At 39.6% G+C, this 20748-nt stretch overlaps 1 long non-coding RNA gene across 1 annotated transcript in view; it reads right to left on the minus strand.

The window, feature by feature from the left end:
• The window catches only part of LOC144524416 (uncharacterized), a 155758-nt gene that overhangs the window by 16370 nt on the left and 118640 nt on the right, over positions 1–20748 (minus strand). The window lies entirely within an intron of this gene.

The following is a 20748-nucleotide window of genomic DNA, read 5'->3' on the forward strand; positions in this document are numbered from 1 at the left end:
GCGTGTGTGCGTGTGTGCGTGTGTGCGTGTGTGCGCGTGTGTGCGTGTGCGCGTGTGCGTGTGCGTGTGTGCGTGTGTGCGTGTGTGCGTGTGTGCGTGTGTGTGTGTAAGCCTTGTGCATAAATAGATATGTTACAGTCAATGTGTGTGTAGAAGGGGTGGAATATAAGGTCATGATCAAATTGATGATGTTGTATTAGGTTGTAAAAACTAAATGTTAAATGATTTGGTCCCACCACTCAAAACAACAAATCCTCTGCCATATGACCATCCTCGTGAAGCTCAGTGACAGTGATCGTCTGCCCAGGTACTGGTCAGTCTTCAAGATCAATCTTGTGAAAACAGTGTTAACTCTAAGGTTTGAAGACCTTATCTGACATTGGTTTCTTACACAAGCACTGAAGCCACAACAGCCATCGAACCCCCCCCCCCCCTCTCTCTCTCTCTCTCTCTGTGTAAGCACATGGGTAGAGGCAGGTTTGTCAGAACAGCTCTGTACCTGAGTGTGAAGTATTACATTCATTACCAGAGTCAAACCCAAACAACACTCTCTCTCACACACACACACACACACACACACACACACACACACACACACACACACACACACACACACACACACACACACACACACACACACACACACACAGCAATAACCAGCTTTAGTTGCTACAGGCACCCTCAGCTGAATGTCAAATCAGATGTGCTGGCCAACAGACCATCGCAATGGCAACACAATAGATGAATTACAGACACTGTATGCAAATGCTAACAGTTAACAGTTCTACAACTGTTCACGGTGTCAAAGAGACATGACTTATCTTCCTTTAGATCACTTTTGTTCCTTCTTTCAAAAGTTACATAGTCACGCTTTAAGGGCCCACCAATACACACACATAACACCAAAGCATAAATGTAGGTTATCTTACAAGCACTGCACAATTACGTAATTTGCATTTGAAATTTGCAGTTTTGGCCATTGTTTTCTGTTGGTTACGATAACACCATAGCCCACCACAGTAATGACTGAGATTAGTGGAGTAAGACGGGGTAAGAAACACAAACAATCAATGTTGTAAAGGAGCATTTAGAGAGATTATCTTAACCAGTAGTTCTGACCAACTTGGGTCAGAACCCAAGCCAAAAAGGTTGGAAAACACTGATATAAACCACTTTATTTTATGGTAAAACGGAAAGTAAATGATTCTGAAATGTCAGTAATAATTCCTCATTGCACAAGTGTTTGTTGTGAAGACACCACCACAGGCTTAACAGGTCGTTTGGGAATCCATATCAATTATCAGCCCTGACACTGTTTGGACTGAAAACTATGACAATTAAAGCTTAAATGTTTGTTGGGCTAATCATCACTAAAAATGGCACAACTGTCCTATTTGTTGTTTGTTGGATCAGATGGTGTGTCTGTTGCTTCACAGGCAGAAGGATAAACACATCCAGTTATTTCAATTTGAATATATAAAACAATCTCTGACCTATGTTTTTTATTGGTGCAATTTAGAAAAAAAGGAACAGATTATGCACATTTTGGGCCAATAACTTCATAAAAGAAGTTATTGTGTTCAAGGTTGAATACAAATGAGAATGAGAGTGTGCACTTGTTTGGTCTAATGAAGATTTAAAAGCAGTACATAAGAGGCTAATGAAACAAAACTAGTGAGATATTAATGAGAAAATCACTTTGTTCAAGTATGTGTGAAATACATGCAAATAATTATCAGCTAAATCCCACAGGTTTTGGTATGTTGATTCACCATCATCCATCTACTCAAAAATAATTTTAAATTCATCTAAGGGGCTCAATACATAAAACAATTGGAAGTTTTTCAAAGAAAAGAAGAGAAGACACATAGAGGAGTGTGGAGGATAATAAGCCAGAGAGGAGATGAAAAACAAAAAAATAGTCAGAGAGGGTATAATCAGATATACAAGCTAAATGAGAGAAAATATACAAAGAAAGAGAGAAGCCATTAGAAAGGACAAAGTCAAAACTCAACTGCAGTAAAGTTGGGTGTTCTACAGGGACAAAACATCTGTGTTATTATCTGTTTTTATTTCTCATCAATCCTAAAAGACTCAGAGACTCTTTAATGATTTTAAGTTTTTTAAGCATATTTAGTACAAAGAAATCTCTAAAGCCCTCAATAGCCGTAGAACAGCAGCAGTTCGCTATCATCACATACTCGGTGGAGTCAGTAAACACTTCATGATGAACCGCACTAAGGAGATGAGGTTTTGCTTCCAACATACTGTGGGTTGTTGGTTAGTTGTCTGATTTGTGAATACTAACTAAAATATTTTGGAACCGAGCTGAGGCAGAAAATGAATCAGATGTGCAAAACAAGAAAAAAACCTTGATTTAGTAAAAACAAAACTGTGACGGAAAGTTCCTGTTTAAACAGAAGCCCCGTGGATTAAAATGTAGGCCTAGATTATGATGAAATGATAAAATTAATAACCACAAGAACAACAAAACCCTAACATGTAAATGGTACAAATACCCTGGTGAGATGGAACATACATTGAGTAAGATTACTTTTTAGTTCAAAGTAGGAATGTTAATGATCAATTAATTATCGGTCAATTGCCATAAATAATTTAGCCGATTAAAAATATATTAACCGATAATGCAGAAGACGGTGGACATGTTGTGATAATATTGTGTAGATTTCCTAGGTGGAGCCTCTTATTTTTCAATGAGAATTGAGTTACAGCTGTGTTTGGTTACTGCCACAAACAAACGCACCTCTCTGCCGTCCAAGGAAGAAAACAGTTGAATGCACTTGATGAACTCTATAATAGATAATAAATAAAGCATAAAGTTGTTTTTTTAGTGGCTAACGTTAAAATAGCATAATTTTATGTTAATTAGTTTATCATTTAAGGAAGGTGGCTGTTGCTTGTTCTTTTAACTCCTAATGTGGCCTACTCTAAGTTTGCATCGAACATAGGTTATGTCAGTGGTTAAAACAGTTTTTGAATGGACAAAACGTCCAACTTATTTAATAAATTATTAATGAATAATCAATGATCGATTGTTAAGGCGGCCAACTCTCAAATAAAGAAATGGCTTGAAATTTGCATCCCTAATTTAAAGCACTAGTAATTGATTTGTCTGTTTCTTTTCACAACTTGGGCGCAGCAGGAAAAACTGTAAACACTACGCTGACATATGATCACCTTACAAGGTTGACAAAGCAAACAGTTGCCTGTTTACACGTCCAGCAGATACAGAGCATCATTAGCACTGATTTGGAGACGTGTTTCTCCAGTCCAATAATCACTCTCCTTTAAGCTCTGTTTTGGTTTCCACCCACTCCTGAGAGAAATATCTGGCCTTTTTTGAAATATTTAGCTTTTAAATGTTCACCCGCTAGTGGTAACTTTGTTTGTTGTTTGGTGCTGGGCAGATAGTGTACAGTGGGTATAAAAAACGTTAACTTAATTCTCTTTATATCAAACATCTTCTTTACTTTCACTGAACACTGTTAAGGGAGAGACTCTGTTTACAATCTGCCATATTTCAACTATAGAGAGGCATTATGGGAAAGGGCAGAAGGGTCTATCCATAATGACACAAATTATCCTCTTCCCTTAGTTATGTCTCCTCTCCAGCTCTGTTCATTTGCCACTTTCCTTACTTCAGCAGAAACTGTAAAGGTGAATAATGACACATTGCTTTAGTCTTATAAAGGAGCTCAAAAGACTTTACTTTGTAATGACCTTTTACAAGTTACAGTCACTTTCTCCTCACCGAACGATGTCCTTTATTTTGCTATTTAGAGGAACTCATCATTTGAAAATGTTATTTGTGATATTTTATAATGATAATGATGATATAATGGAATTGTCATTAATATAAGCCTCTATGTGGTGGAGTATACACTTTTGGTTTTAGTTTTACAGTAGTTTTAGTTTTTTAATAGGGCCAGGTATAATGTCTCAGAAGAATATACATACAAAATACATGGTTGGAGAACAGTGTAGGAATGCACTTAAACTTAATGTTTAGTGTTTAATCTTTGTGCTACTTTAGTGTCCGATGTGAAGCATTGCAGCACAGCGCCATCTCCTGGAAGGTGAATTCTGTTTAATTTCCGTGATTTAATGTCACGAGAATTGATGGAATGCTGTCATGCTGTCTCCTTTTATAATATTATCGCTAAAAAAACTGTTTCTTTACTCTGGCAATTTATTTTCAGTTTAGTATTAGTGTTTCTTAAATGTTTTAGGTTTATTTAATTTCAGTTTACTAAAAATATTTTTCACTGCTTATTTTCGTTTTCGTTTTAGTTTATTATACTAACCCAACTTGCCTAGCAACAAAATCTGATGGTAGTCCATTTGACCTGTTGTTCAGTTGCTCAATATCAGCTTGTCTTCGATTTCTTCGGGTTTTCACGGCACGTCATCAGACGCGTCATGGGGTGTCTACTCTTTGTAAGTTTCAATCATGTTCAGGTATGTTCCCAGCTTGCTTGTACTACACCTGCACCTATACTTTGATATATATTTCTGATCAGTTGAGAAACATTCAAAATGCCCTTTTTCCCTCCATAACTCTAACTTTTCAATTACACTCAGAATTGGAATAAACCTGAAATATACTATATTCATTGAGCCCTAATATTCTCATTTCTTCCAATTATTGAATAATCGCTGCTCGCTCTTCTAGGCCAAGGGATCCGAAAGCATATACAGTACATTAAAATACGTTGAAAAAACACAGCAGAACAAATAAGAAAAAACACAGCAGAACAAAACTGAATTTATACAAAAATAAAGACAGAGAGAGACAGACAAAATGTGTGTTGGCTTGCCTAATTAAATGTGTGCATGCAACTTGTCTATTTCTATATATGCATCACTGGCTTATTGACAATGAAAGTAAAAGAATGTCAGCGAGATGACAAGATTAGTGCGGCTGCTTTGGAATCTCTTAACTGTCTAGTCCCTCTCTGTTAATGAAATATTTATGGAGCCTTTAGGATTGTAGCTCTTCATGAAATATTCATCCCTCCAAAATTGTTATTTGTAATGCGTCAACAAACCACACCATGAGACAAAATGGACGCCAAGTGGCGTTAATGTTATCAGGTTAAAACACCAGGATTATGCACAGGCATGCAGAAGATCCCTTCCACAGTGTAGAGTGCACAGAGCATAATCATTTTGTTTGCCTGACTGAGATGGCTTTTGATCTAAAACACACACACACACACATACACACACACACACACACACACACACACACACACACACACACACACACACACACACACACACACACACACACACTGTGACAATGACGCAGCATGCAGTGATATTGTGCTGCTCTCATCTGTAATCAGCTCGGCTTATCAGGTCCAGCAGTTCAACAGAAATGTAGAGACAGACTGCAGTGATTTGTTCACCTGATTATCTCCCCTCCCCAGACCGCTGATCTGTCCAATTGAGATGAGACAAATCGGAGAGAATTAGCCTCCAATTACACTCTGCAAGCAGGCTAGCTTCTCTTCATCTGTCATCCTCAATTAGCCCCACAAGCAAATGTTTGAAGTTAAATACTGAATAGAGGGTTGTACTCTGAAAATTATTCCCCTCTCCACCCACCTACACAGCAACCCTCTAATGTAGCTTCTAATGCTGTTTTTCCCCCAAAGGCATAGTGTTGGCGTAATTGCAATCAAATTGGAGTATGATCAACGTGTGTGTGTTAGCACCAGTATCACTAATACATCACGGTTTCATGTTGCGTGTGCTACGGATGGATGCTGTTTGTCAAACAGACGTGTACTGTGATGTGCTGTAGAGTGTGGGACTAAATCTGTTGAAAATAAAGGTGGGTTTTGCTTCCCACACATTTGTTTTTATCACTCACTCACTCACTCAGACACACACACACACACACACACACACACACACACACACACACACACACACACACACACACACACACACACACACACACACACACACACACACACACACACACACACACACACACACACACACACACACACACACACACGGATGGACGGACGGACGCATGCATACAGTAGTGGTTGTTTCTTAACAGCTGTTTTGCTCTAGCAATGTGACAGCCAGCTCAGAAAAACCTTTGATACCGTCGTGTCATGCCAGTGCTTTGGTTTTCACAATGCTGCCGGGCATGTGCTTCAGGAAATAAACTTCTTTTTTATCCACAGATGGATCCAAATCATTACCCACAGCTAAAGGCCCCCTAGTTCATCAAAGTGGCTCAGTTGGCTTGAGCCAAGTGAAAAAGCTGTCCCTCCCACTGAGAGACAACAAAACAGCTCAGTCAGCCCCCAGTTCTGCCTTTTCATAGCTCACTACCCAAAGCTGCTTCAACTCTTCAGGCTGTTTGTCATTGCCTTGCAAACTCTCTATGTTAGGACTCAGTTTTGAATGTCTCTTACCTTAAACATTCCCCATGACCTTTCTAAAGCACTGCTTCTTTAGCCCAACCTTTAACATGCACATTTACACTGACAGCCATGCAAATAGCACCCCCTGAACACATGCTACCTGTTCACCCTGCGGCCAAAACATTTTTTTAACCCCACTGTGACTGGCATTAACACACACACACACACACACACACACACACACACACACACACACACACACACACACACACACACACACACACACACACACACACACACACACACACACACACACACACACACACACGGATGCATGCACGGATGCATGCACGCTTCAAGTAGCACAGCGGATGATAACATGATATTGCCCCTTTTCCATAGGCTCAATATTACACACTTTAGTCGCACCATGCTGGGTGATCATAGGCGTTGCCACTGTGCAGATAGCAGAGCTGACCTGTGATATTATGGTCCTGCTCATGAACACAACTGTGACAGACGCTACACTCAACTGAGCAGTGTAGTTGTCCTACACTGATTTGCTCAACATGTGCACTCATGCAGGTGACTAAACAGAAAGCAACATCTTAAAATGCCTCTGAGGTTTGGATTTCAGTTTACTTATGCATTCCTATTCTTACTTTCATACAACAGACAGTAGTCACACGTTTTTCTACTTTAGAAGCTGTACCATACATGTTGTGTTAAGCCTCTGCTAATGCAAACAGAATATTTTCTGGTGTTGCAGGGTCACAAAAGCTTTCAACAGTGGAGAGCTTTTATTGTGAAGCAGCTAACTGAAAAGCTGTGTTACTGAGGTTAGCTGTCGACTTCTTTTACAACACTTCTAGCATTACAACCCTGATTGAGGACTTGTTTTGGTCAGAGGTTCAACTTTAAATATGGTAAGGGACGAGTGTTAAAAGGCACAAAGCCACTAACCCACGAGCTGGTTACATAAACAGGTGCAGCTTTTAGCATTGAGTTAAGCAACAATTTTTACAAAGTTATCCTATTGTATGCAAAACAACTCTCACTGTAGCAGAATAACAGGCGCTGATCAGTGTTGCTCATGGAAGACATGGTGCCAATATCCCAACTGTATAGACACAGTTTACAGTATATTTGAACCAGATGGTGTTACCATTCGTAGAATCTTTACCTTCTTTATTAAATCACAAACATAGACAAATTACAAGAAAAGAGAGATATAGTAGGATGAAATAAGTGGGCAGGGGTGATTCTAGATTCCGACCTTTAGAGGCGCAGAGCCCCTAATGAGAATGTGACACGGATACAGTGGATTGCAAAAGTGTTAACCCCCCCCTGCTAAATCACTAATTTCACTAGATAACAATTAATATATGTATTTATTATTATAACAGAGGATAAATGCAAAATATTTAACATATAAAAAATCTACGATAGTTCCTTTATGGACTACCAGAATCAAACAAAATGATAATGAGGTGTAAACAATAAATAAATAAAAATGTCCTTGACTGTGTTACAGGTGCATAGCATTGGCGATAGCGACACAGGTTTCTTTGAACTTGTAATAGTTTGCCCTCTGTCACTAACAGACAAGTTCGCAAACTCTAACTTAAAGCACTAAAATTGATTTTAAAAAAATATTAAAAATGAATTAGTTTTTACTATTATAATTTTTTAGGGGGGCTGAGAGGGGCTTGAGCCCCCCTAAAAAGGGTCTAAAATATTAAAATATATTTTTTTCCTTTTTGTCAGTGTGTTTCTATGTCAGTGTGTGGACAGCAGAGGTTCTGAGCTGTTACCTGGTTTCCATTTCAAACTCCTCTATAGCATACTGTTAATCATGAAGAGTTTGTGTGACGTGCGTGATGTGTATGTGGACCAACAGTTCAAATAAAATTCCCAGTTGGAATTTATAAAACATATATGTTCAAAATGTTTGTAAAATAAATATTTGTGTTGCTGCTGTTGTTGATGGTGGTGGTCATTCACTCTCTCAAAGATGCCAAAACAATTACTGCTGCTGAATTCAAAGTGAAGCCACAACTGAGAATATTGCAATCCCATGATCATATCATATATATAATTGAGTGACCTCTTCCCTAAGAAGTTCAACACAATACAGAAATAAAGCATTTATACAACATGTGTATTGATAATACTTAATGCACCAATTTATGGCTGACCAGCTCCCCAAACCTATGTGTGCTATGAATTTAAATCAGCAACATCTCCCTCACTCTGCAGTAATGGCTCCTGATAACTCCTCTACTGCACTTCACAAACAACATACTACACCACCAAATATAAACAAAGTGGTTTTATTTGACATTGTGTCCTCTAAATGGTTGCAGAAGCAGGAGGGGTGAAGGCCACACACATGAAAGAAAGGTCAGTGATTATGATATACTGTATGTCTATCAGATATATTACAACCCCCTGCTACTCATTCTGAACACTAAAGTCAACCCAGAGATTCATTTAATGGGAATCTGGTTCTGAGGGTGGTAGTGGTACCACCTCATGCACATGCACACGCACGCACACACACACACACACACACACACACACACACACACACACACACACACACACACACACACACACACACACACACACACACACACCATGGCTGCAGAAGCCAGATAGCGTTATTTGATGTGACATGTAATTCCAAACACATCGAGGACAAATTATACAGGCTGAAAGAGAGCAGCAGAGAGAGAGGACTATAGAGAGAGATAAATTCCAGGAGAGAAGAGACACAGGCAGCTTCCTCTCCTTCCCTTGTCTATTTCTCTGCCTCATATATGTCCTTACCAGTGGACGGTAACACAAAGCTATGAGCATGACACATTACGCCAATTAAGCTGCTCTTTAGGAGCAAGCTATTAAGAATAAATAATTGATGGTGTGTCTGTGCATGTATTAGAGAATGGATTTAGAAATCATGAGAGTGAAATCTGTTAAAAAGACAAGATTATTTAAAAATATTTTTCATCTTGATTTCTGTACCATTTGGATGTTCCGTTAGGGCTGGGTACCAAATTTAATTTGTTTCTACTAAGATCTAATAATGCTGGTGATTGGCTGTCTAATGTTATACATCGTAGAGGCATGCAGGAACAACTCTAAGAAGTTACGCACAGAGACTGGGCTCACGTACAGTAGTAGGAGCTGAAAAGTAAATACAGGATTTGTGCCGTAAAATTGGTATCAATCAATCAGGAACCAGTATCAAAGTCACTGTACTGGTATCGGTATCGAAAGATTTTGAACGATTCCCAGTGTACAATGTTGCTGGTCAATGTTGACTTTATCGCCATGTGTAGAGTATGGCAAAGCTTTTTGCAAGCTCTCTTCAAACAAGATGTTCTTCAGTGATGTGGCATTGCATTTTCATTAGGTTGAGGGATTTGCAAAAGAGAGATTAAAATAAGTATGGTCAACATTGATGCAACAGAGGCTGAGAAATCCTGACTTTGAGTCCCTTTAAAATAGGTCAAGCTCCAAAAACACTTGGTCCTACAATTCCCATAATGCCAATCAATACCTTCTTATGCCCCAAGTTCATAACCCAGACTTTCAACAAAAAGTCTCAGAAAAGGACATCACTAGGATTATTCTCTTTGACTTTCAAAAGCTGCCTTCAGAGCCACGGACTATGATACTCGACTGAGTTCCCCTTCACTGTGGAACTCAGATCCAGCACATGACTGCAGCTGCAGTGCTATTGTTTGAGATGCTGATACAACTTTCTCAACTACTCCATGTTACAATCAGCCCTCTTATTATTCCATCTTAGTCTGAAAAAATGACCTTCTTTTTCCCAGAACCTCATTAATATTTAAGTATGTTCATTTCAAAAGCATTAACTTGGTCTTCCTTGACTTCGCCACTGTGTCACTCAAACACTTCAAAGTGATTACAAGAATATAAAACTCTTTTGTGATCGTATCATCTTTTTATTGCTGCTGTCTATTTCCTCTTTCACAACTAATAAATAACAGAGTTATGCCCGTGTATTTCATCCCTCTCGCTCCAAAGCCTGGATAGGGAGGTGTGAGACAGATTTAAAATGCCATCAAAATGAATTATGCATTTTTGCTGTATTGTGTTACATTACAGTGGTAGGAGGTCAGATTTTTCAAACACAAAAATGGCAAAACACAAGACAATTCACACTTGCAGTTAAATTATTACACTCTTATAGTCTTTGCTGTAATGGTTATAGAAATTAACAAAATGAACTATAAAATGAACTATAAAACGTAGTCAGCAATGGACAGTGTGTACAATTAATTAATGAACTAAGGGTTTAACGACACATTGCTATCCTGCTGTCATTTGTCTTGTGAGGCCATGCAGGAACAAATACCATACATGTGAAACAGGATATAATCATTGAGTCGCACAGGATCGGATCAAATGAATTAGACTGCGGAGTGCTCTTAACCTTAACCCAACTTTCCAAAGAAAAAGTGAAAATCATTACGGAAGTACATAGCCTATGATGAGTGTATTAGACACTTTGTGTGCCAAGTGTTTACACAGAGACAGGGCTTCAATCATTGAGTTGTGCCACTGATTTGTATAAGCCAGATGGCACAAATGACATCCATCCTGTGTTTCTGCAGGTAACATGCATCCGTTGCATCCTGGCAACAGCTGCTGCATCAGCTGGACAGGGTATCCTGGGATACTGTGGGGAATATTTCAGTCCTCTGTATCCATTAGGTGATAGACTGGTATGAGCCATTTGGTAGTAGCTCATTCGCTGCTTCATGGCACAGTTATTAGGCAGATTAGATTTGGAGATGTGACTGGATGGATTTGGTCGGATAGATGACTGGATTTCACAGCGTCTGGCTCAAACAGCTGCAGAGACGCTAGATTAGAAAATGATCTTCCCAAAAAAGATACGTCATTAACCTCAGAAACTCTGTGCTTTTACATCACTATCACAACCACAAACTAAGAATGTAGACGCTGAATAGTTTGAGACTTTATGTATTGTATTTATGTATTATTTTGCACTTAAACAGTATGTATTCTGTAGTGTGTATTTCTTACGGATGCATTAAAGTGTGCTCATGGATCCAGATCATACCAGTGTGTGTATTTTCTTTAGGATAATAACTATATAAAATCATCTTTAAAGAAAAACTTTTTTAAATTGATTAACTGACACATTTGTCAGAGACTGTATACATGTTTGTTTGTATCTGTTTTTTTGTGTGAGTTTGTGTCTTTGTTACTGAGCTTGTGTCAAACATGATCAAGGAGAAAAAGACAGTGAAAGCCAAAATCTGGGTGTTGCTGTGATGAAAGTTTAATGATCGTAGACTTGAATTGCCTCAGAGCTACATAATTATTATAATAAAACACACACACACACACACACACACACACACACACACACACACACACACACACACACACACACACACAGATACTCTCCTTAGCTTAAGGAGGCCACTAATGAGTCATTACAGTCAACTATGACTCTCCCACTAAGTGGGTTACTTACTGCGCAACTACACAGTACAAATTAGGTCTCTGACATGTGATGTTAATCATACTGTTGTCTAATATAAACACTGTAGTTAGAAATACTTTACAGAGCAAGCTATATATCACTGTGGTGGGAAAAATAGCACTTGAGACAATCTACAAATCCAATTCCACAGCAACATAGTTGTGTCTCTGTTGTGAATTTTGTTTATTATAGAGTGTGTGTGTGTGTGTGTGTGTGTGTGTGTGTGTGTGTGTGTGTGTGTGTGTGTGTGTTTGTGCTGTGTGAGTTGTTTTAGGTCCACATCATTATCAGTATTAGTATCATCTGGTTATTTAAAGTGCTCATATTATGCTCATTTTTAGTTTCATAATTGTATTTAGAGGTTGTACCAGAATAGGTTTATGTGGTTTCATTTTCAAGAAACACCATATTTTTGTTGTGCTGCACATTGCTGCAGCTCCTCTTTTCACCCTGTGTGTTGAGCTCTCTGTTTTAGATACAGAGTGAGGCATCTCACTTCTATTTCATCTTTATTGGGAGTCGCACATGCGCAGTACCTAGGTAAGGACTACTAGCCAGTCAGAAGCAGAGTATGAGGGCGTGCCATGCTAGCAGCTAGGCGAGCATTATAACGTGTGTTACAAAGTGACCCATGTTTGTCATGGAAGTAAAGGCTGGACTACAATAGAGCTGTTTGGAGCAGTTTGTGAACAGTGTTTTCTCTGGAAACTGGTAAGTCCCTTTGGGGTGGACTTTGGGCTTTTTCACTTTGTAAACCTATAACGTGAACAAAAAGATATATAACACAATAAAGGAAAGGGAAAAAGCCAAAAAGCATAATATGAGCACTTTAACACAGTACAAACTTGTGGGTATACTGTGAGTGATGACGCCAATATATTTGTGTTGATAATGTAAGATGTAGAAGAGCTTTAAATCAACAGGAAACTTGATTTAGAAGTCACTTTTACTACATCAATATATCGGTATACATGTGATGTATTGTGCAAAGCATCTGAAGTTACACAAAACGAGCTTTGTCAATTTTGCAAAGCCAACAAACTGTTTAATATTACGTGTCCGTAGAGATCCACAGAATTCCAACAATGGAGGTGCAACATCTGGTTTTCCAAGCCTGGATTCTGGTGTGTTCCTAGTTGAAATTCCTGCTGACTATGAATGTCCTTTTTCTTCCTCACTTGGAATATGTTGCTTGGAATGTTTATGGTGAAAATGCCATTTAAATGTATGGGGTTTATCTTTACCCACTGTCTAACGCTAAACAGTGATTGGTAAGTTGCCATTATCTGAACTCCAACTTTCAAAATAATATCTTGTGACCAGCAACGGACAGGGTCAGTTTTCCATATTCCATATGTCTAGGTTTCTATGTGATTAGAAGACACCAAGTAAGAGTAACAAGTAACAATTAGAATCAACAAATTTACAATTCAGACATTTTGCTTAAAGGGGACATACTGTATCATGAAGAACTCACTTAGTCAGTGCTTTGGCACAGACATTAGGGAGTGTCTACCAACCCACAACCTGTGAAATAAGCCAACCTAGTCCGTTTTGTATAGGCTGATTAGATAAGAAAACATGACATGGCTATTACAGGTATATTTAGACAGACAGTATGAGAAAAACAAATTCTAGTAGAACCCAAATTCTAAGCCGAAAAAGTGTGTCTGTCAGTTGGGTACAGAGCTCCACTTGAGCACGGGCTTTTATCACTGTCATCTAACGTTAGCTACTCCGCTGTGCTGTGGAGTAATGTCTGGCTATGTGAGACAAGCGTCTAGCAACATTGTTGTGGATGCTGCGGTATCAGCCTGGCAACCTCCGTGAACTTCGAGTCTGGGGAGGAGGGGGCGGGGGAGACGACTCTCTCCAGTATTTTGAATTTGTACTGCAGTAACTATTTTAAACACTAGCTGTCAGTATTACATATTGCACCTTTAACCATTTACAATCAAATGGAGGAAGAAAAAACACTTCTCTTCTCCTTTCTGTGCTGTACACAATTATATAACATGAGGTCACATATTTTAAACTTGCCCAACTACATCATTTGTGAGGAAAACATGCACTTATTTTATTCATGGGTCTGCAGCTTTGCCCAACTCCTTCCTCTCTTCCCTTTCCCCATTGTATCACCAACACTTCCGCATCTTCTTCCTTCTATCACCCTTCTGTCTACACTGTGGATAGCTACTTGTCTAGGATAGATCAGATAAACTTAGCACAAAAAGTAAGGAAATTTGTGTTTGATGGATTATTTCTCTGTGGTAACAATGCTTTTTGGCAATAAATCTTATACCGTTGGAAAGCCTGTTTAGTTCCCTTTCAAATGGTGCCCCATTCGTAAGGAACATGCATTTGTGGGATGAGCAGCAGCGCTGAGTATGTTGGTTGCGCCCATGAACAATTTGCCCAATCTTCTCTGCCATTGCCCTTCACCATCAGGCCCGTTTGCGCTGGTGTCGGCAACACGTGCACTGGAACCTGAACATGTGGAGGAACGTTATGTTCAGTGATGAGTCCAGATTCTGCCTACGGCAGTTGGATCGCAGGGTCAAAGTGTGGGGAAGACGTGGAGAACGCTATGCTGATTGCTGCACCGATAGAGTAACACCTTTTGGTGGAAGCAGTGTGATGGTGTGGGGCGGCATCTCCCTCACTGGAAAAACGAGGCTTGTCATCATTGGAGGCAATCTCAATGCAGAGAGATATAGAGATGAGATTCTGCAACCAGTTGCAATCCCATATCTCCACAGTCTGGGACCGAACTCTATCCTCCAAGATGACAACGCTCGCCCCCACAGGGCGGGGTTTATCAGAGACTACCTCCTTAATGTGGGAGTGGAGAGGATGGAATGGCCTGCCAGCAGTCCTGACCTCAACCTCATTGAACACTGGTTGGATCAGCTTGGGCGTGCTGTTCGTGCCAGAGTGACCAACACAACCACGTTGGCTGACTTGCAACAAATGCTGGTTGAAGAATGGGATGCCATCCCACAGCAGTGTGTGACCAGGCTGGTGACCAGCATAAGGAGAAGGTGCCAGGCTGTTGTGGCTGTGTATGGTTCTTCCAGACACTACTTCAAACATCCAATCCACCAAACACCAAACGAGTCAATGGCATTGGCAGAGAAGATTTGGCAAATTTTTCATGGGCGCAACCCACATATTCAGTGCTGCTGCTCATCCCACAAATGCATGTTCCTTACAAATGCTGCATCATTTGAAAGGGAACTAAACAGGCTTTCCAACAGTATAAGATTTATTTCCAAAAAGCATTGTTACCACAGAGAAATAATCTACCAAACACAAATTTCCTTACTTTTTGTGCTAAGTTTATATATATTATGAAGCCATAGAAATGAGAGTGAAAGAGAGAGTCTTATGTGGAGGAAAAATAGGCCAGCTAAGTAAATGGAGCACAGGTAAGGATGTACAGAATGAGGATGGTGAAAGAATACAGGAGAGAAATGAAGGTTAAAAGAAAAAGGAAAGACAAGCAGAAGGACAAAATATACACAGAAGAAAACAAGAGAAAGACTCAGGTCAGCTCAACCTTTTGCAGCATTTGACAATGAATCAGAAACTGTAATAAAAGAAGAGATCATGTTGCCTTTTGGGTAAGTGGCACAATTCTTCTGTACTGGTCAAGCTGGTAAAAGCTCTCTTCCACTGTCAGTATTTATCCTTCTACATATGCCTCAAGTCCCAGCAGGGATTTGTGTGGGTGCGTAAAAATGTAGAAAATCAACAAATGAAGTACAGTAGGAGAGCAATATTGAGGGAGAGTACCACAACTATAAAGGTAAAGAAGTGTTTGCACTGATCACATATTGCAAATGTAAATCAAGAGTATCTGAGGAGGATTTTTTTCTTCTATTATGGCAAGTGAAACAAGTGGCAAACTGGGTGACTGAATTCCTGAATTTAATTCCTTTGTAATAACATTTATTGGTTTGATTTTCACCCACAGATCACAAACTGCACATATACTGGGTGCTCAGATCATTCAAATTCAAGGTTGTTTCCCATCCATGCAGCCCTATAGAGGAGAGGTTTGAGGTCACCTTTAAGCTGCCATTGGCATAGCCACTGCAGGTAGAGCTATGAATAATAGATAAGACAGCATGCCTCTTAATTAGCGAGACGCTAGGAAAATCCTGCTGCCACTGGCTATTTAAGATGGATGGAAGAATAGAGAAGGATGGAAGAAAGACAGGAAAGAAATGGGAAGGTGCGGGAGGGTAAACACATATATGGGTGGACAGATAATGAGAAGGCAATAAAGGAAGGGAGAGAAGGGATATTTTAGTGACTATTAGAGTGCAGCATCACAACACTGGCAAACAATAACAAGAATAGGCAGAAAAATAGTTGAATAACTATGAATTATTTGACCAAATAGCTATGCCAAGATTACTTCATTCAAACAGAAACAAGTCTGACTGAGTTTGTACAGGTGAGAAAACAGTGACAGTAGAATGCTCATAGTGCAATCTGTTTATTCTGTTTTGTGTGCTGACCTATGCCATTCTCTACTAGGCAATTTAGAAAAGGTTAACAGTGATTCAAAGTTGTGCATGTTTTAATTTTGTTTTGGCTAAATGATTATTAAAGATTCAAAGAAAGGGTAAATACAAAGTGGCACACAAAATCAGCGAGAATACCAGAGAATGCACTGCTTTTTGACACAGAAATACATGTCTATAGAACTAGAAAGGTGCACTCAGAAGAGTGCAGATCTCCACCAGGTGTGTCTCCCTCTTTCTTCACAAACACAGAAGAGTTGTCACAAGACAATAAAAACAGGGATTTATTCATCTTGTATCGTGCCTAACTTTAGTGGATCATAACATAACAGATTTCTTTCTATGGATGTCAGTTTTTAGGCACAACAAAGGCCAAAATGTGGGCCTAGCTGATTGCCAGTCATTTTGTGGAAAATTGTGAATCACCGTAACCATGAGAGGTCCTTGAGCTTACGCCTGGCGAAGATAATAAAACAAACAAACTGCTATGTTGTAGAGATGGGTTTCCTCAGCCCATGTGGCCCAGAATAGTAGCTCAAATGGGCACTGAAACACAAAACAAAATATTAATCATGCAAAATATATACTATGTGTGAGGTGAACTCTACCAGTGAGCTAGAAGATACTGAATTGAGTTTGCTGCTGCTGAGGCGTATTGGCACCATTGCTAACAGCCTCAGCTCCCTGCTCAGTTCTTACACATTGCTTATATGGCTGTGATGCTTCCGTAACCTCTCCATGGTGTCAACAAACAAAGATGTAGCTGTTTGCCTGTGTCTGCTCCTGAAAGAACTCAACAGCTTGCTCTGAACATTTCTGTTTTCTGTTCACTCTCTCCTCTAGCTGACAGATGCTGGTATACCATCACTGCTGAGCACGATATAGATCTTTAGAGTAAAAATTATAAGTTGGTAATAGGCCTCCTGTTTCTCCTGACTGTGATTGTGTGTGTGTGTGTGTGTGTGTGTGTGTGTGTGTGTGTGTGTGTGAAAGGGAGTGACTGAGGGAGCGAGAGAGCGAGAGAGAGAGAGAGATAGAGAGAGAGAGAGAGAGAGAGAGAGAGAGAGAGAGTTGTATTACCATTGTGCTGATATACCTGTCTGTCAGGATTTTCCTGAGTGAATCAGAGAAAAGAAGACACAAAATGTACTTCGGGCCATGGCCAAGTGTCAGACTAAGCTTCAAAGCGAAAAAAGAGAGGGAGAGAAGTAAAACTTTTTTTCAACTTTTGGGGAATTTTTTATTTATTTTTTTACTGTGTGGGCTTTGCTGGAGGTCAAAGAAATTGTATTTGCAGTAAATGCTGAGCTCAGCCTGATTCTCGCCCAGTCAATTTTTCCTCATCTTTAGGAACTGTTAAATTAATAATAGTATTCATTAGTTATTATATTTTTTGTTAATGATGTAGCCTACAGTACTCTTAATGATCAATAACTAACTGCAAGTTTAGAACTGTGTAACAACAAGTGTGGAATTCATTGTACTAACCCTCCTTTTTCAATGTATGGTCCCCAGAGTTTGAGCAACAGAGAGAGATATCATAAAGATAAAGTGCTTGCTGGTAGCCATGCTTGTTGAATATAAAAGGGTATAATGAAAATATGTGTTACAACTGCAAACTGAACAACACAACATTACATTTTACAACAGGAGGTAACAAGGATTTCCTCAGGAAACTAAACCTCAGTGTCTGTGAATGTGTGTGCATATATGTAGGTAAATGTCACCAAGCACTATGTTTGTGGTACGAATGGACTATAGCTCAAAATATCTTATGAGCGGACGAACCACATCATGTCTGGCATGGATGTGGTTAAGTGTACAATTTGTTTAGACCATTCCTAGTATATATTTAAGCAATAGAACATGACAGGTCGTGGTGTGTTGTGATTATATCACAAATAAGGGCCGTTGTTCGGCCCGACGGGAAGCATCAAGGTAAAACGGTGAAAGTATTTTAAACATAGCGTAGACTTAAAGGGATACTTGGCCGATTTTAAACCAGCTCTGTTTCATGGCAGTGTGTGTGCAGATGAACGGCTCCCCTCCGTGGCACCAGCTATCAGTTTGTTTTTCTAATGTTTTTTTCTTAGACGCGGAGTGATACTTGCAAAGGAATTCTAGCTGTTGTATGTGATTATTATGTCACAACTGTGAACCAATCAGATGCTTTATTTGAGCTACCCATTTTATAATAGAAAGCATTCTTTTACTTTAAACCAGCATATACATTTCACGTCTCCATCTATTCACTAGACAAAATAATCAAAGATTACTGCCAAAAACAATGGCATGAGTCATCTGTACTTTTTCCTAATTAGCCTTAATGAATTCCTTGACCTTTAAAAAATGTAGCTTAAGCCAACAGAATCATAATTCTTAGACATCTATAAGATGGAATACTGGAAATCATCATTTTATGGTAGCTATTTTTAAAATTCCAAAGTGATGTGTTGACATCTGGCAAAATGTCAATTTGTTTCAGTGATATTTCTCCACAGCCAGAGACCAGAAAGATGATGTTTACAGCACGTAAGTTGAATTATTCATAACATTTAAGAAAAATACACCAGTAGTCCTTCTTCATAACCACCTTTTCACCTGTCCATCCATCATTCTAACCATCAATATGTCTTCCCCTCAACCTCTCTGGTCTCACTGTCTCACTCTAATACAAACACCACTGAGATGCTAATGAGCCCTCTTGGAATTAGACTTTCCTCATTGGGAGATCTGAGTTAATAAAAAAAAGTTGTCATGAGTTTCTGTTACTCTAGAAACTATAACTCAGCAAAATCTTTTTGTGATTACATAAAAAAGCTTCAGGCCAGCATACCAGATCTACACAACAATTCCACACAAAGAGAGGCCTCAGGCCTGATTTCATTGTTTTATTAGGGTTAGGGATTATTTATCTGTAGCTGAATTAAAATGTAGCTACATATCTGCTATATACTGATGTTTTAAGCTTTTGTCACATTGTTCACAACAATACAGATATGCAACACAGCATCACAGATCTATAGCGCCACAAAGACACGCCATGCACACAGAAGAAGTAGTCAAAGTGCAGTAGCCCGGATGTGCTGATGCAGAGGAGTGAATGTGATCAAATTGCTGCTTTTCTTTCTAAGGGCCCTATCTTGCACCCAGTGCAATTGACTTTGTACACTGACGCATGTATCATTCCTATTTTGCACCCGAGCAGCAAAAAGAGGAGGCACGTTCCCTAGTGCTATTTTGCAGTTTCAGAAAACAATTCCGCCACAGACCAGGAAAAACCTAGTCTAAAGTCAGTGGCGCGTTATTCAGATGGTATTTTAAGGGCGCATGCTTGGCCATAATGTAGAGTGTGGACACCGCGCATAGACTTTGCTTCTCTCTTCTCACGGACCCAGCACGTCCCATTTTTGCAAACCATACATAAATGGAGATAAAAGGACAAATATGACCTTGTTTTACACATTTCCATGAATCATGGATCTGTTGATGACATAAATGAGGAAATATTAGAGGACTTAAGGAGATGTGATGTTGAACTGCATGTGCTGATGCCACTTAACCCAAATGCCCCAGCAGCAGCAAGGGAGAAGAGAGACAGAAGAGCTGCATCGCATATAGTGAGATAATCTCGGTCTAATGTTAGACTACATTGCAAAAATATCACCATGAGTTCATAACCTCGTGATTCAGTGAGAGTGAGCCCAAAACATTGGAAAGTATTTTTTCTGACATTTCTTTATTTACATTTTGTCAAAAAGAAATTCAACAGCAAACGTCGGACTCCTCGGCTGTGAACTGCTCCTGGTGTGCGCCCATGGATGTATTAAGAGCGTGCGCCTAGCAAATCCGCCATTATAATAGCAATCTGCCATGGAACAAGCGCGCCTTCTTTTAAAGGGAATGTGAGATAACGCCCTGATTAGTTTATTGCACGTTACGCCCAAACCACACCTATGCGCAGACTCGATCACCGGCGATCGCCGCCCAATGCATGCCGGTTAGATTTGTGTCTGACTTGATCCCGACTTGCTCTGACGTCATGCACACGTGGGCAACGATAATCTCACGAGACCAAGGCGGCCGCAGTTCTGAGACGCAGGCAGCACAGTTGCTTTTCACCAACTGCAAGAGCCGGGCGGACCCAGTGCATGCTAGGAAACGCCGGCCTCTCACTAAATCAAAAGAGCTGATTGGCTCTTATTTGACTAGGGTTTTGAGAACAAACACCACTCGTAAAATACTCTTTTTCTGT

The sequence above is a fragment of the Sander vitreus genome, chromosome 10, assembly GCF_031162955.1.
Source record: "Sander vitreus isolate 19-12246 chromosome 10, sanVit1, whole genome shotgun sequence".
NCBI lineage: Eukaryota > Metazoa > Chordata > Actinopteri > Perciformes > Percidae > Sander > Sander vitreus.